The following is an 18,385-nucleotide window of genomic DNA, read 5'->3' on the forward strand; positions in this document are numbered from 1 at the left end:
GCCTCCATAGAATGGAAATAGGCACAAACTTTAATAAAGACTTTTCATATCTATCTGCGTAAGTATACTTTGATAATTATGTTTCAATTTGAAGAAATATGGTATAATAAAATTATGGTGTGTTCGTTCGCGTCTGACCTCTATAGAATGGAAATATGTCACAAAGTTTAACAAGTTTTTTTAATATAGATCGACAGAATATTGTGATAAGTGTTTCAGTGTGAACAGGTGTGGTATAATAAATTATGTTGTTTATCTATTTTATTTTTACTTTCATCATATTTTGCTTTGGTTTTGATACCCCCAAATTCGAAGCTATCTCTTTACAACCCTTTCTTTTTATAACCTATCATCATTTCATAAATCAGAGTCCATTTTCTGTAGGCTGTTTTTGAACCAAGTCAACGACGGATACTTTTGCTAGTATATATATATATATATATATATATATATATATATATATATATATATATATATATATATATATATATATATATAATCGTGACACCCTGCACTGAAGATTCCCCAAAGGATGAAACACTAGTGTCTTTAGGTATTTAATTATTATAGTAAAAAAATAATTATATATATATATATATATATATATATATATATATATATATATATATATATATAACCCTTGGTTCGTTCGTAATTAATAGTCTAAATAACCACTGGACGGATGGCTTCCACATTTTGGTATAATATGTTTACTGTACCAATGCGTGTTTCTATATATCTCTTTTTAATTATAACATTATACTTAATTTTTCTATAATAAATAGGTGGTTTTCTTTGTACGGATGGGCCATTTTTTTTTATTTGGGGACACACCACACCGCGTGCCATCACGTAACATCACTAAACGGAACTTTTATATACCAAATTGACTTTTTTCGTTTAAAAATGGAATTATTTCTCTTTCGTTAATATATATATATATTTTAATATTTCGTGTTTTATATATATAAAATACAATTGTTGAATGTTATTCTCTTGATTATATTTGTTTGGGAGAAGCACAATTTAAAAAAAAAAAGATTAAAACGGAGCGAAATTTAAATTTTCATTCCATTTTTACAACAATCCAGCGCGTACTTTGCAAGTTTTATCGTAAGTTAACGAGCAACCCATAAAAATCTGGTAACTGAGTGTCAAATCTGCTTAAAATATTGTAAAAGAAAAAATAAATAAATAAATAAAAAATAGAACCTCTCCCTAACATACTGGCAATAATTTGGTTCCGTCCTTCCCTGGAGTGTTCTAATAAGAGAGATTGATTTACTAGGATCTGTATTAGAAGCTGAGCAAAATTATTTAATTGTTGAATTTTTTGCATTTTGGTTAAATTTGTTAGTTTGCAATCGCTAAAAGGTCACACAAAAATTGAACAAAAGATAAAATTAAAAAGAATGGTACTCATGCAGAATTTACCCCACACACACACACACACACACCGGATTCCAATTTAGGGTTCGACCGGCGATCGTGGTGACCGAATTCAGCCGAGCGTTGTCCAAATAATTCTCACTTTTACAAATATTTTTGTAACAAATAAATGTTATCAAAGTCAAGATACCGAGAAATTGTCAGTAAATGGCTTAGTTATTTTTTTCGTTTTTACCCATCCGCAAATGCTATTAAAATAAAAGTCGATAAAAAGTCATCTAAAAAGAAAAAAAAAACAACAACAAATGTCAGCATACCCATCCGCAAATGCTATTAAAAAAAGAAGTCGATAAAAGTCGTCATTTAAAAAGAAATTTAAAAACAAATGTCTGTAAAATAATAAATGTTTAGTAATTTTTCTTTTAATATTCATAAAGAGTAAAACTTTTTCAAAAAATGTGACAAATAATCGTTTAGCTACTACGACAACGTCAGTAAATAAAAAAGTGTTACGTGCGCTTGTGTCAGAAAGGGAGCGATACGTGTTTTTTTATGCTGGTCGCCATGGAACTCAACGCCCAAGGAGTACCAAATTCTGTTTTCAAAAAGAAACGTTTACTACCAACTTTCTTTAAAAAAAAGTGCAAGTTTTCCTGAAAAAAAAACAAAAAACTTTCACCTAACAATTTATGGCAAAAATAGCGACCCATAAAAACTTGGGGTGCTTCTACACTTTATTGCCGAAATTGGAGACGCCATTTTTTTTTCACGCACTTGCTATCCAAATCTAGGGGAGACATCATTATATGGCCGAACGATTACTTCCGATAAGGGAAAGAATAAATTTACCAAAATTAACATTTATTACTTCCGGAAACGTTAAATTAAACTAAAATTATCATTTATTACTTCCAGAAACTTGGTAAACCGATATTACTGGAGAAAATGAATCTTGACAATTCAAAAAAATGTTTAAAATTATTTATTTGTTCGAAAAAAAAACAATAACAAAAACAAAACAAAACAAAAAAAACTATTTTATAAAATTCCAATGTTGCTTTAAAAGTAAGTAAATAAAGTGAAAGAGAATATATATCCGTAATTGTTTAATTGGAAATGTTTCAATTTAATTGATGAGAATGGGAAAGTTTTTCATGGAACATTTTTTTTTTTATTATTAAAAACAGAAAATTGAAAACCAAAACAAAACCAAAACATTTATTACTTTTTTTTTTTGTTTATTTTTTCGTTTTAAATATTTTTTTGAATTGTCAAGATTCATTTATTCTACTACATAATCAAGTTACCTGGATTTATTTTTTCAATAAATGTTTTAAAATAAAGCTGTAGTGTTGTTTTCTTTATGGCGACAAATTTATCGTTCCACCCTGTAATACAACAGTTGTGGAATTTTATATAGATTTTCTTTGGATACGTAACCGTTTTATCAGTCAGTTTGATACGTTTTAGTTGGAAAATTATTTTTGTTAGTCTGAAACGTTGAAGTTTTAAAGACAATTTTTGCTAGTTTGTCACGTTTTAGTTCGAAAAATTATTTTCCTTAATCTGTCACGCGAAAGTTTTCAATATCATTTCTGCTAGTCTGTCAGCGTTAGTTTGAAAGACCACTTTCGGTTGTGTCACGTTGAAATGTTTAATATTATTTTAGTAGTCTGTAACATTCTAGATTAAAAAAATCATTTTCATTAGTCTGTAACGTTTAAGTCTTAAATATTATTTTTGCTAGTATGTAACGTTTAAGTTTTGCTAATCTGTTAAGCTTTAGTTTGAAAAATCATTTTCGTTAGTCTGTAACGTTGAAGTTTTAAAGATTGTTTTTGTTAGTCTGTAACGTTACAATTTTAAATATGATTTTTGTTAGTTTATTTCGTTTTAGTTTGAAAAGTATTTATGTTAGTCTGTCACGTTGAAATTTTAAATATGATTATTGCTATTCTGTCACGCGTTAGTTTGGAAAATAATTTTCCTTAGTCTGTCAGATGTACGTTTTAAATATAATTATTTCTAGTTTATCACGCGTTAGTTTAAAAATCATTTTCGTTAGTCTGTCTCGTGGAAGTTTTAAATATGATTTTTGTTAGTCTGTCAGTTTTAGTTCTAAAAAATATTTTCGTTAGTAGGTCGCGCTGAAGTTTATAATTGTATTTAATTTCGGTTTGTCGCTTTTAAGTTTAAATTATTATTTTCGTTTGTCTGTCAAGTATCGTCTTTGGTCTGTCACAGTATTCTGTATTGTTTGTTTTTTGCGCACGCCCATTCAATTCTTGCGCGCGCGCAAAACTGAATGCGCGGCGTGAAGACAAACACGGCGACCAGTCTAGTCAAATTCGGGAATCTTTCTGTCGGACTCGGGCTCGTGCGTAGTGGATAAAGTACTTGGTAAAATTCAGTTGCAAAATTACCCTCTTCTGGAGGTTGAAGGTTCAATACTCAATGCGGGTGATACTCAAAAATAAAATTGCGAATTACTTAGGACCTTCCCGAGTTCGATAAAATACACCTAAAGAATATCGGAGATTACATCGACCGAAACGTTGTGAAAATAATGTTCAAAATGAGAACATTAATCGGAAGAATCCAAATAATCAAAATAATACGATTAACATTATAGATGAACATTGTATTCTTTTTCTTTTCTTTTTGTGAAGAGGAAATCAATTGTTTACTTACTTTATTCAAGTTGTAAAAAAAAAAAAACAGGGGGAAAAAACGGTGGTAAAATCACTTGGTTCTGGATGCGGGACGCAGTAACTTTTGAATAGAATCCCCTTTTAAGCTGTAAAAAAAAAAAAAAAAAAAAAAAAAAAAGCAAGTGATGCGCCAAACGTTAAGTTTAATTTGATATTAGAGTATCATTAAGCAAACGACGACCGACCACGTTGCATCCTCATCTTATCAAAAAGGAAAAAAAAAGAAGACAAAATAGATAAATAATAATAATAATAATAATAATAATAATAATAATAATAATAATAATAATAATAATAACAAACAAACAAAAAACAAACAAACAAAAAACAAACAAGCAAAAAACAAACAAAATAAAAAAGCGCAAAAATTGATTGAACAGACGTCGGTTGCTTGTCGGACGCTCTAACTTTAGGACGCTATCATCAATATCATCATTTTCGTATGCAGTCGCTGCTTCATCTCCCCCTCTTCTGCCTTCCCCCTCTTTCTCTCTTGCCTTCCCTTCCTCTCTTATTTGAATGTTATTTCTTTCTCACTCGGTCTATTTTAAATATGGGATCTTCTTTCTGACGAGGTCCGCGCAGATTACATTGCAGGAAAAAAAATGGATACTTTATTCCTGAAATTTTGAGATGAGGATCGATTTTTCGTATTATTTGGATTCTTCAGACTATTGTTCTCATCTTGAATATCATTTTCACATTTCAATTCTAATTGGAGTGTCGCCCGCAGTTAGGATTGAATCTTCAACCCCCAGAAGTGTGTAACTTACAACTGAATTTATCCAATAAATTTATCCACTGCGCCACGAGCGGACAATTCTAGAATAAATTTTAGAAGACCATCGAAAATGTCATTTAACACTTCAAATACAAAAGACTAATAAATGCTGTTTCAAAAACTAAACGTAACACATCCTACGGCATAACCACGTGGGCACACCAGTTTTCGTTAGATCACCGAGGTTAAGCAACGTTGAACCTGCCCAGTACCAGATGGGTAACAATCTGAGAATACCAGGCGTTGTATGTAGTAAGACTTCTCTGCAATAACTGCAGAAACATAACCTCGTCATCTTCCTTGGCCAGGATTTACTTGCAACTTGGGAGTACTTGTGAAGTTGATATTTCCTAGAAACTTTCTCCTTTGAAAGAAGCTGGTTTGACCCGCCAATGGTGAGTGTCGAAATGCATCGAAGTGTGAACTATCAAGAAATATACTGTTTCGAGTGGTAAAGAAAATTCTATTTGAAATTTTGGCTCGAATCACCAAATCACATAGACGTTAGTTTTAGCAAGTGTAAAAGTGAAAGTTAGTTCCAGCAAGTGAAAGACGAACAAAAGAACTATTTCAAATTAAACGTACAGTATAATGACTTTCTTTTTTACAAAGGAGTCACCACTTATCAGGGTTCGGAGGCCACTCAAGAATAAGGGTTAATGAATATACAGTAGTCAATGGGACAATATCGCAGTAATCGTTAGTAGTAGAAATTTGGCAAATTGGATTACTTAAGGGGATGGTACACCAAGAACTTGTTTATGTTGGACTTGAAGACGACCGTATTGTCAGTTGGAAAGCAGGGAAACAGAAGAGAGTTCAACAGATGTGCAGTCCTAAGAAAGAAGCGTTGTTCATGGAATCCACGTTTAGGTTTAAGAACAGATAAAGAGTGGGGAAAATTATTGATAGTGGTTTCAGATAGACGAGTATTTTTCGTGAAGGTTTGGCAAGGGGAATCATAGATTGGCGCTCAGACGAGCACTTGGAAGCAATTGAATCTTAAGTTCGAAATACCAACAGAAAATGCATTTTCAAATATAAGAACCCACGATAATATTAAGTCGAATTAAATTTGTTCTGCTGATTATAGTGATCGAAATTTAATCGTAAAAGACCAACGAAAAGTTCATATAAATTTGACAACACAAACCTATCGAAAAATATTATTTTCAACTAAAGTGTGAAGCTCAAATGAAAACCATGTTACTTCAAAACGACTAACAGACATCCTCAGGCACAGCTATAAATAATAGCTGAAAAACAGCCAGTCTCCTATAATTATGCTTTTATAGAAAACTAGCTGGCAGTCTGGCATTACTCGGTCGTATAATACGCTTAAACCTGATATTTTAATTTGTGCAGATTGCATATGTATTATTATAGAATCAATCCTCTATTGATTATTATATATTACGAAGAATAATTTGCTCGGTGGACTAATTCGCAAAAAATAAAAAAAAATAAAATAATAATAATAATAATAATAATAATAATAATAATAATATTAATAATAATAATAATAATAATAATAATAATAATAATAATGATAATGTCGATCATTTTTTTAAAAATAACTATTTGGTAAAATTTATGTTAATCCGAAATTTTAATTCGATGCCTGCGTTCAGTTTCGAAAGGCAAAGGATATCCCCGTAGGGGCAACTGCGCGTGTAACCGTGAGGCAAGGATTGCGCATTCCCAACCACACCTCTCCTGAATCGGCACTGTGTGAGTCTAGTTGCAAGGAGAAATACAGGACGACTAGCAACAATGCCGAGATAAGCAGAGAGCATATACAGCATCTGGAAGTCGCAAATGGTCACCCATTTAGTACTGACCAGGTTCAGCGTTGCTTAAATTTGGTGATCCAGCGAGAACTGGTGTGTCAACGTAATTATGCCGTACATTTTCGATACTTTGAAAAACTCGTGATATAGCAATTTTAATTACGGATAAATTAAATAATCGATTGCTTTTTTTCTGCCCAATCTCTATATAAAAAAAGTGACAATGGCGGAAACAACGGAGAATAAAATCCCGCTTTAAATAAATGATGCTAGTTCAGACGTCCATGTGACACACTATTGGTGGCCCCTTTTTTATGAATATCCCGAGGAGTCGGTAAGTGTTTTGGGCTAGGGATCACAGCTGCAGTCGGCGGGATTAAGATTGTGATAGTATTCGATTCTGCTATAAAGTTTTTCAAACGTTAAACAAGAGTTTCGGTTTGTTGCAAGAAGGCTATGGATCGTGTGGAGGCCGATTCTAATGGAGACGTGACATCCGGATTGTCGGATCGTGAGACAAAACTGTCCGTTTCAGTTATTGGCCCCCTGACAAAAGGAGGGTGGACCTGTAAATTCACCCTTGTCCGTTCGTCTGTTCGTCTGTCCGCACTTTTCTCAATAAGTACGCTTGGTATTTTTTGAAATTTTGCACAAACATTAAAAATAATATGAGTAAAAATGTAACAGAACGGATGTTTCGGGAAATCTCCAGTTTCTCCCCTAGCGGTTCCTTTCGGGTTAAAATGGCTATGATTGACACTTTTGTGCTTATTAAAAAAAATTGATGTCTTCGATTTTTATAAAACTTGCTGAAAAGTTGTAACTAACTGATTTCTATAGAATTTTGTTTGTTTGTACTTCGCGATAACTTATGGGTGTGCCTCAGGGGCTCTTTTAGGGCTAATAAAAACACTCCATTTTTGGGACTATTTTACCATATTTGTCCAAAATTTTCTGTGTATGTCTATTTAGCAGTTTTGCATGGTGCTGAACTCAAATTTAAATATGTTAAGGCCTTGGAGACTTTGGGGGGGGGCAACTGACGGACTTAGTCATTTCTTCTTTTTGCATGGTGCAGAACTCAAATTTATGTTATAATTAAGGCATAAAACTGCACCCTTTGTTCATTTTCACCAGGATTTTACGCCCCCTGTGGGCTTTTGGACTAAATCGGGGGGGGGGAGAAAATGCTGAACTTAGTCATTTTTTATGCCTCGTTCACTGTGCACTCACGGGGGACCATGCATGCTTCACGTGTTCATTTCAGTTTCGTCATAAGGTTTATCCTCCGGCCCCAAAATAAACACATAAATCAACATATCCTGTATTCAATATATGGTATTGTTTTTGGTATAGAAATTGAATGATTCTTGATACTTTGAAAAACTCCTGATAATGAAATTAATCGTCCCGTCACTAATATAAACCATGAAAATGTTTACCAATTAGTATGCGCGAAACGTTTAGATTCCAGAAATTTGTAGATTTTGAATAGAACAGTGTCACTATGATGAAGAAATTAAATGTATTTATTTTTGTATTATTCGGATTGTTTGGACAATTGTTTCGGCCGATATAATTTCCAACCGTCTTCGGGTGCATTCACACTGTATGTTATTGGTGAATGGTGAAAAATAGCGGCAAATCTATTTCTCTATTTTTTTTAATATAAATTCGGGTGCATTCCGGTTTTTTATATGTTTATGTTTGTATATTTTTAAGATTGGATTGTTTGGACTATTGTTCTCATCTTGGTTGTTAATGTGGTTGTTAATGTATTTGTTATACACAATGGAATGAAATAGCTTCCAGCTATTATTTCTTCAAGAACAATAATTCCACCAATAATCAATCAACGGCACATTTGTGTGCCGGAACCCACTGGTTGGGAAGCACTGGTCTAGAATATTCATGTAATGACATTTTCCCTCTTGATTGTGGTATGAAGTTGGTCATATGCAGTTCTAAGTGGTTAACTCTTCCAGGCTTTATCTTCTCTCTTTATGAACGGGTCACTACTGGAGAATGTCGACAGTTCTGCCAAGGCATCTTTTGTAGAGTCGGAGTGCTTCTTCTTTAAGGCGTTAACTTTTCAATCCCACTTTTTGATTCGTGTGTCACATTTTTCGCGGTGTGTGTGGGGGAAAGAAATAAATACCTTTATCTCAGCTTGCAATCTCATCTCTTTTCGTCACTAAAACCAGGACAACACTTTGTCTGACAAAGAAATACTAAAAGAACCAAATTTACAGATCAACGGTGTAACATCACAGTTTTATGGATTTACAATTCACTGCGTGTGCTCATGACTATTGACAAAGAAATTTTCAGATTCCTCACGCAAGTATATAATGTCAGTGAAGGGGCTGAGTTTTGCTGATAAAGAAGTCGAGCGTATGTGTTAGATTATACCAGGACGACATCGGGTTGCCTTGTTGATAGTCGATTTGGGAGATCGACTATTATTATTAAAAGTTAAAAATGTTAGATAAAAAAACGTTGTTGTTTGTCGATATGAACAAAGACAAATATGTTGTAAGTTCGGAATTTGGAATGGGTTAGTAGAAGAATAGAACAAAAGAACCAGGAATGCGGCATTGGAAGTTGAGTGCTAAAATACTCGAACAAAATAGGTTTGAAAAATAGCAGGTTGAAAACGTGATACAAAGCCACATGTTAAAAGATATGAGGTGAATTAGGTTATAGCAAGCGAACGGTGGAGATATATACAGAAACGTCGGTGGTCAATTAGACAGAACAGAGAGAGAGAGAGAGAGAGAGAGAGAGAGAGAGAGAGAGAGAGAGAGAGGGGAGAAAAAGACGAGAGACGGACGGAGAGAGTCGGAGTATTGGAGTCAGGGCCTGTATGGTCCTGTATGCAGGATAAAAGCAAAATCTGACACGTGTGCAATCTTCAAGTAGGAACGCATTTGAAATAAAAATAACTCGGAATACATCTGAGGCTTGTTAACTATTTCCTTGGGATGGGTATTCATTTCATCTTTGGTAAATTCATCAATCGAGACTCGGATGAATGAAGATAATGTTTTCATGTTTGGCAAGATGTAATTCCCAAGATGTTACGTCCTTTTGTTGTTAAGGTAATGCTTGTTTATAATGTATGTCCTGTTGAACTGTATCTATATGTGAAATGTATATCTGTAAACAGTTATACACACATCTACAATAAACATCATAAAACATGTAGACAACGCGAAGAAATGCATTATATACTCACGCTTGTTATATACACGCCTGACATATATATAGACCCTCCCCCCCCTGCTACGTAAGAGTATGTACTTTTAGGAGTCACAAGTTCCATGAGTTCATCAGAGCACATTCCATTAAAATACTTGTAAAACAGGCAAAGAGATGCAACATTGCGGCGATGGGACAGGGGTTGAAGCATGCTGAGAGTGCGGGATCTATTAGGTTTAGTATTATTTTTGGACCCTGTCCAAGAGGAAGTGACAAATGATGGAAGTACCAACCCAAATGTGACATCAATACTCCCGTATGGATGAATGGTAGCTAATGTGAGTATGTGTGAGTAATTTTCTAGCATGGTAGAGGGAATCTACCTTCGTTGCAGCAGCCTTTGCAATGTCCTCAATGTATTTATTCCAGTTCATGTTGCCTGTGAATGTTTAGTCGAGGAGTTTAAATGAAGAGCTCTCAGGTAGGATGTTATTAGTCATATCTATCGGAAGGTTTCTTGTAATTGTTAAAGGAAAGAAGCTTAGTCTTAGTATCATTAAATGTTACCATCCATTTACGGCCCCATTCTACTACGGACTGAAGGTCATTTTCTAAGTGGTCTTCTATTATATTAGACACGCGTACATCTGGTTTTTTTTCTTCATACCTGTTATAGAGTGCTGTATCACTGGAAAATATACCTACCTCAGACACGATTTTATCAGTATGTCGTTCATGAATATCAGGAATAGTAAAGATCCAAGGATCGATCCTTGAGCCACCCAGAATTAATATCATTTTCTTTGGAGTACATCCATCAAGGACAATAGTTTTTTTGTTTTTTTTAAATTGCAAGGTTGTGTCTGTTCCTTCGATACTGACAATCCCGGCATATAACAGACGACCATCGATAGAAATGAAAAAATAAAATATAAATAAATGAAGATGAATTCAATCGACCATATTTTTCCGATTGATTTTCGATCGAACGAAGACATCTTGCTTTAGAAGCGATTCTCTTCTTTACATTTATCTACTTATCTATTATTGGGGGAAGGATGCGATGGAGATCGGGGTTCAAGTAGAGGTGGGAGAGGAAAGTCTTTCTGAATTGAGAAGTTTATAAATTGATAGCGACACCAAGGTCAAGCAGTTAAAATCGTATTTACTTGTCTGCTTATCTGTCGGGCGGAAGATGCACATGTATTCATTTATACATGTTTAGACATACACACGGAAACAATTATTAGGCTTGGTTAGCGTGCAAGCAATCTGGAGTAAAGTAAATTATATATATATATACATATACATATATATATATATATATATATATATATATATATATATATATATATATATATTGTGTATTTAGGATACATGTTATAATTCAGATAGATATTGTTAAATAGCACGGAGAGTATTTGCTTAAAGATCTTTTTATTTTTTTTAATTTTTCCATTTTTCGAATAGTCATTCTTATGTGCAGGTCGAATTTGTAAAGGAAAGTTCCGCAATCGTTTTTTCGTTTTGCAAGTACTTTCAACTGATTTTCAACAGTCGTCTTCAGGCAGTCTTTGATTACCGTTTCGTTTAAAATCTGGATGCTTTTATATGCTTCAGCTCAAATTACATTTAAATTACTTGAAATAGTGAAAAGTTTAGTACGTAAAAAATACGTTTTAACGTGTTAAGAATGTGGTTAAAATAAATGTAGAATGGTTTAAAAGTGTGATTATGAAAATTGTATGGAATTTACAGTTTTCTTATTTTTTATTTATTTATAAATTTAAATTGCAACATATATATAGATATGCATATGTAACTATATGCGCGCGCACACACACACACACACACACGTTTATATATACATATGTATATAGTCATCCACATACAGTACTGTTTTGTTGTATCACAGCTCATCAGTACGGCTAGACAGGCAACTACCTCAAGCCAGGATCGAAACCCGACCGCCTGTACGACAGTCAAGGCTTTGAACCATTACGCCAATCAGCAGCTGCTGTGTTGGCAGTGAATTAACGATGTCTTGACATCGTATATATATATATATATATATATATATATATATATATATATATATATATATATATATATATATATATATATATATATATTGGATAGCTATGTACGCAGGCACTTTTAAATGTTATTACTGTTTTCAAAATTTACATGGTAAATTTTTGGCTGTTTATTTTTTATATATAGTGCTTCCAGTATTTTTAGTCTTTTTATGTTTGGATCCATATGAGTGATTCTTGTGTTTTCCACTAGAATTTTTCTAAATTGGGAATGTTGGCAGCCATGTTCTTTCAAGTGTTGGCAAATCGAGCTTGTATCTGAAAGGTGTAGGGTTAATCGTCTGGACAATGTGTTGGTTGTGTGTCCAATGTAGCTATTGGTGTTTGTATTGTTATGGACGCATTCTTACAATTAGGCATAGTAATTGGTAGATACATTGGTCTTGTAGACTGATTTTGTTATCCAGGTAGTGTTGTATTTTATTATAAGGTTAGCAGTTGTTAATTGCTTGTATCTTATTATTATTGACTGTGGATATATATCGATATATTATATTCCCTAGTACCTTTTCATCTGATTTAAAGTTGTGGTGTAGCTGGTTGCGATAGAATATATTGATGTCGTGGGGATTGTTGACTTGGTTATTGTTAGTTTGGTCTAGGTTTCTAACTTTTAGTTTAATTTGTTTATCGACTAAGAAATTGGGGAATTGATTATTAATTAAGACATGCTTATTATTTTTAAATTCGCTGTAAAATATTTTTTTTATTTGAGGAGATTAACTTGGCTCGACTAATTAGATTCTTTATAATTGCGGTTTTGTATCGGTATGCACATTCACTTTTGCTACAAAAATTTTATGCACATCTATATATTAATACGATAGACTGTGTGTTATTTTGTATGTCACGCTTACATCTTTTTTTTTTCCAAGTGACTGCTGTTTAATTATTACCTTCCATTATTTGTAATAAAGAATCTTACCAAGAATTCTTCATACGAGGGGCGTGCAATAAGCAATGCCTCTGACCAACTTCCATTTGTCTAATCTAGCTGAAATTTTGCATGTGTAATGATTTATATCTCTACAGGTTATATGGCAAATTACAGCTCTGAACTAATTGTGGTTTCTGTTTTACAGGTGTTTGAAATGAATCAGGTGTGAAATGGAACCTGTTGAATATCGAACAGTGATCAGGTTTTTGTATCTGAAAGCACGCACACCACAGGAGACTTTTGATGAAATGAAAGAAACTTATGGTGATAATGTCCCATCATATGACCTTGTAAAACGCTGGCATCCTGAATTCAAACATGGCTGGAAGTCTGTGGAAACAGCTCCCAGACCTGGTGGCCCCTCTTTCTGCCATTGATGAGGCATCTGTCCGTCAAGTTGAGGCTGCCATTTTGGAAAATCGGTGCATTACTATTCGCCAAATAGCCCAAGATGTCAAGATTAGTACAGGGTCTGTGGAAACTTTGATTCATGACCATTTGCATATGCATAAGGTGTCTGCTAGATGGATTTCCAGATTGCTCACACCATTCCAGAAGCGAGAACGCGTCGAGTGCTCGAGGATGAAGATGAGTCAAAGTTTTTCAAAAGACTGATTACACAGGATGAAACCTGGGTCCATCACTATGATCCATAGACCAAAGCCCAGTCAATACAGTGGAAGCTCTTGGACTCACCACCTCTAAAGAAGGCAAGGATGCAGCCCTCCACTGACAAGGTCATACTCACAGTCTTCTGGGACCAGGACGGAATAGTGATGACAGATTTCATGGCAAAAGGTACCACAATTACAGGAGCCTATTATGCTTCACTTTTGAGGAAATTAAGGGAAGCTATCAAATCAAGAGGTGGGGCAAGATCAGCAAAGGTACCCTCCTCCTGCGGGACCACGCTGCAGGTCCACAGCTCGCATGTCGCCAGATCAGAAGTACGGGCGTGTGGTTATGAAATAAACTCCCATCCTCCCTACTCTCCTGATCTTGCACCCTCTGACTTTCAACTCTTCCAAGCCATGAAGTTGCTTTTGAAAAGAAACCGTTCCCCAGATGATGCAGCCTTGATTTCTGAAGTCACGTCGTGGTTGGAGGACCAACCTGGGTTGTTCTACAAAAACGGTCTCCAGCGCTGCATCAAACGATAGGAGAAATACATAACTCTGGGTGGTTCCTATGTAGAGAAAGACTAATAACTGTGCCAAGCTTCGTTACTCTACTGCTATGGGAAGTGGGTCAGGGGCATTACCTATTGCACGCTCCTCGTATATTTTCGTGATTTTTTAAATTGTTACAAATAAGCCCCTAGCTTGTACTGATCCATTTACCTGGATTTTGGAATCAGCAGTACATCCGTGTGATTTTTTGAATATGACATCTTATGTCAATACAGTACATCATAAATATATATGCATCATTTTTAACAGAAGATAATGACGTCATCACCGGAAGTAAACACGCCAGACTATCATCCCATCTACTCGAACAGAAGGAGGGAATTATGTCTGGGATCTCATTAAACACTCATTATATTCATCAAATCACATTTAGCATAATCTATGTATTAATACGATAGCGTGTGAGTTCTTAAATCTCAACCAATGAAATTTACCGGAAAGCGTGACACACAAAAGGACACACACGCTATCGTATTAATATATAGATAATAAAATGATAAAGGTAAATAAGATAGAGGATAAACAGATGGTAGAATAAAGGGGTAAAAATTACAAAGGAATATGGGATTAAAAAAGCTTAAAATTATAAAATAACAATAATAATAAAGTCATAAGAAATATAAAGTTATTAAATAAAAAATAATAAATGAAGATATAAAAGTATACATATAAAATATAAACAGTAAAGTAAAAAAAAAACGGAATAAAATAAAATGAAAATACGAGAGTGAGGAAAAAATTGCTGTACGAAAAAGTTCTTAGAAGGCAAACGAATAGAGATGTTATTCAATATATATATATATATATATATATATATATATATATATATAATAAGTTATAAATATATATGGCGATTAAGCTACACTGAATATTCCGCGTTTCATCCATTCTAGGACTCTTCAGGTTATGCGCGAATTTTGTGGTTGTTTGTCGTTTTTATATATGCGTATATAAAAACGACAAACAACCACAAAATTCGCGCATAAGCCTGAAGAGTCCTAGAGTGGATGAAACGCGGAATATTCAGTGTAGCTTAATCGCCATATATATTTTATAACTTACTAACTAGCTCTACCTACGTATAGAGCACTTAAAGTTTACGCATAAATTTATACTTTCGTATATTAATTTTATGTGAGTAAATTACGTAATATATATATATATATATATATATATATATATATATATATATATATATATATATATATATATATATATATATATATATATAAGTTAGAAAAGCATTTCATCCAAATCATGAAAATTGTTAAACAAAAAGGCTTTAAAAATAAAGGTACACGATTCAATTTGAAATTTATTTATCTTCAAAGTGCACTTTTATAAATTTTACAAAGTAAGGTATACAAATTTAATTTAAATTGAATCAAAAAATTACCTTGGATTTATTTTATGTAATGTACATTTTGTTGCACTTTTTAAAAAAATCATTGAACATTTTATACTTATATCATTAATTGCTAGATGAAAGATAATGTTTTTAAATTGTAACAAAATGTACATTACATAAAATAAATCCAAGGTAATTTTTTGATTCAATTTAAATTAAATTTTTACACCTTACTTTGTAAAATTTATAAAAGTGTACTTTGAAGATAAATAAATTTCAATTTGAATCTTGTGCCTTTATTTTTAAAGCCTATAGTAAAAACATTTTGTTTAACAATTTTCATGTCTAGGATGAAATGCTTTTCTAACGAATATTATATTTTAAAACTCCTTCTCTCTATTTCAGTGTGTATTTCTCCTCACACTACAACTCATTTTTGCAACCCCCTCTTTGTATTATTACAGGTATGAATATTCTCTCTGTTTCAGTTTGTATTTCTCCTCACACCACAACTCATTTTTGCAACCCCCTCTTTGTATTATTACAAGTCTGAATATTCTCTCTGTTTAAGTTTGTATTTCTCCTCACACCACAACTCATTTTTTGTAACACTCTCTTTGTAATACAGGTCTGAATAATGAGAAAATCTGAATGTTTTTTAACAAAACTTTAATTTTTTAAAACATTTTTCAGAATAGAAAACATTTAAAATTTAATAAAGAACATATTTCATATAGGTTTCATTAACAAATATTCAGTACATAACGTGAAATATAGAGATTAAAAGTTCAAAAGGACTATATAATTGGTTATGGTCAATAGTAGTTCTCGCCAGCGAAAGTCTTTGTTATTGTTATTCTATTATTATTATTATTATTTAAAACATTTTGTGTCCTGCGCTTTCGCGCGAGGACTAATATATATATATATATATATATATATATATATATATATATATAATTTAATTTAATTGTAATTTTTATTATATATATATATATATATATATATATATATATATATATATATATATAATAAAAATTACAATTAAATTTACCAAAGTGATCCAAGATGGTAAAACTAAAGTATATTGTAAATATTAAAGAATTAATATTTATAAAGTTATCTCAGCCAGATGTAAAAGCTCGATAAAACCAAATAGGAGATAGAGCTTATAATAATAATTATAATTCCTACCCTCTGATGAGAAGGAAAGTATTTATTCGAAACTCCGCGGATTAAGAACTATCCACTTATCAAGTGTTTCCTTTTCAGGTTAAATATGTTTTTAACTCCTTTTCAAAGTGCTTTTTATCATGTTTTATTAACTGTTTGCTCATATATATATATATATATATATATATATATATATATATATATATATGCAATTTTCACCCCAAACAAGGTACAGTGCCACTTTGATGTAGGGGACTACTATTCGGGACATAAGTTGCAGCGATATTATGAATGGGGATGAACAGCAAGATGTTTGTTTACATTACACTTGAACTTCTGCATGTCAGCACATTTGGGAAAGCAGGATCCTGGGAGGGAGTTCCAACGTCTAGCAGTTCTGGGGAAGAAACTATTCGAGCAGAAGGCTTTCTTACACCTAGGGATCTTTACTGTGTAGCTGTGGGATTTAACTGCTTGTCGGGTTTGTCGGGGGCATTTACATCAAAGAGGTACAAGTCCTTGTAGTTTGTCAAAGCATCCACCATTAAAGTACTTGTAGAACAAGCAGAGGGATGCAACATTCGATGAGACCGAGGCTGAAGCTTAGATGACAGTTCAAGACCTACCAGATTGGCGACTGTCTTTTGAACCCTGTCCGGGAGTGAGAGACTAGTAGCAGATACACCAGTATAAATGTGACATCAGTATTCCATATATGGGCGAATGGTGGCCTTATAGAGGTGCAGGATAAGTTCAATATCATGTAATCATTTAATATATATATATTAATTATGCAAAAGTAAATTGAATGGCCACACAAACGCAATTGTCTTTCAATCGCAGATTTCTCCAGGAAACTGATTCCAATATATAAAATGTAAAAAAAAAAAATGTACTGGAAAATGGTCAGTGACACAGAAGGCAGCAATCATATTTGTGTGCTTCCGTAGATAAGTTTCTGATGCTGCGGTGGAGTTTAAGAAGTTCATCCCATTAGGAAGCGAAATGCAGTCAACTGCTTTTCGTTCATTGTTTCTCGACTGCTACATTCCAATATATTTTTATTGCAAAAAAAAAAAAAAAAAAAAAAATCACGTAACGCTTTTTACGTCATCGGTTCGATTATTGATTCAATAAGAAAATTCTTTCTCAAAAGAAAAATAAAACGTTTGCTTCCCATCAGAACGCAGGAATCCGACAGCATCTTTTTATATTAATACAAGAATGGATATTTTTGTAAGGTGCAATGATTTAATCTGTGAGTTTAACAAGATAACTTTAAGAACGATCCAAGAACAGAAATGCTTATGCAGAATTTGGAATGCGATTTCAAACTTGTGCGTGATAAAGCAATGTCAATACTTATAATAACTTAAGCCTGATAGACCAACTAATTTGCTATTTTAAACTTAAGCAGGATAGCATCGCCGAAGTATTGCATTCATTTGCTTGCATTTCAAGTACCCCCACGAATCGTGAACTGATGAACATAATGCACTTGTATCCACTCGACTAGCAGCAAACTCCCACCCTTATTTGTAAAGGCGTTGAATGTTTTTTTTTTACACTGTTACGTTATTTTCTAAATCCGCTTGCGTTTGGAATTCCCTCTGCTCCCTGTCTTTTTTCGACCGTACCGATACACACGAAATCAAATGTAATGTAAACAGAAATCTTGCTGTTCTACTGTTTACATAGGTTGTCCTATAAAACTGGTTCCTATAACAGCAATCCCTTTACGATACAGTGGCAATATATCTAATTTGCGG

At 33.2% G+C, this 18,385-nt stretch overlaps 1 protein-coding gene across 3 annotated transcripts in view; it reads right to left on the reverse strand.

The window, feature by feature from the left end:
- The window catches only part of LOC145246616 (voltage-dependent calcium channel gamma-5 subunit-like), a 166,692-nt gene that overhangs the window by 45,461 nt on the left and 102,846 nt on the right, over positions 1–18,385 (reverse strand). Inside the window, exon 1 of one of the 3 annotated variants that reach the window (XM_080108285.1) lies at positions 4,081–4,574. The exons of 1 other annotated variant lie outside the window; for it this stretch is intronic. The gene's annotated coding sequence lies outside the window, so the exon portion shown is untranslated. Of the gene's footprint in view, positions 1–4,080; positions 4,575–18,385 lie in introns of those variants that run through there. One more of the 3 variants, XM_080108283.1, reaches the window with a different exon arrangement.

The sequence above is a fragment of the Euprymna scolopes genome, chromosome 24 (assembly GCF_053919585.1).
Source record: "Euprymna scolopes isolate OS-2025 chromosome 24, ASM5391958v1, whole genome shotgun sequence".
In the NCBI taxonomy this organism is placed as follows: domain Eukaryota; kingdom Metazoa; phylum Mollusca; class Cephalopoda; order Sepiida; family Sepiolidae; genus Euprymna; species Euprymna scolopes.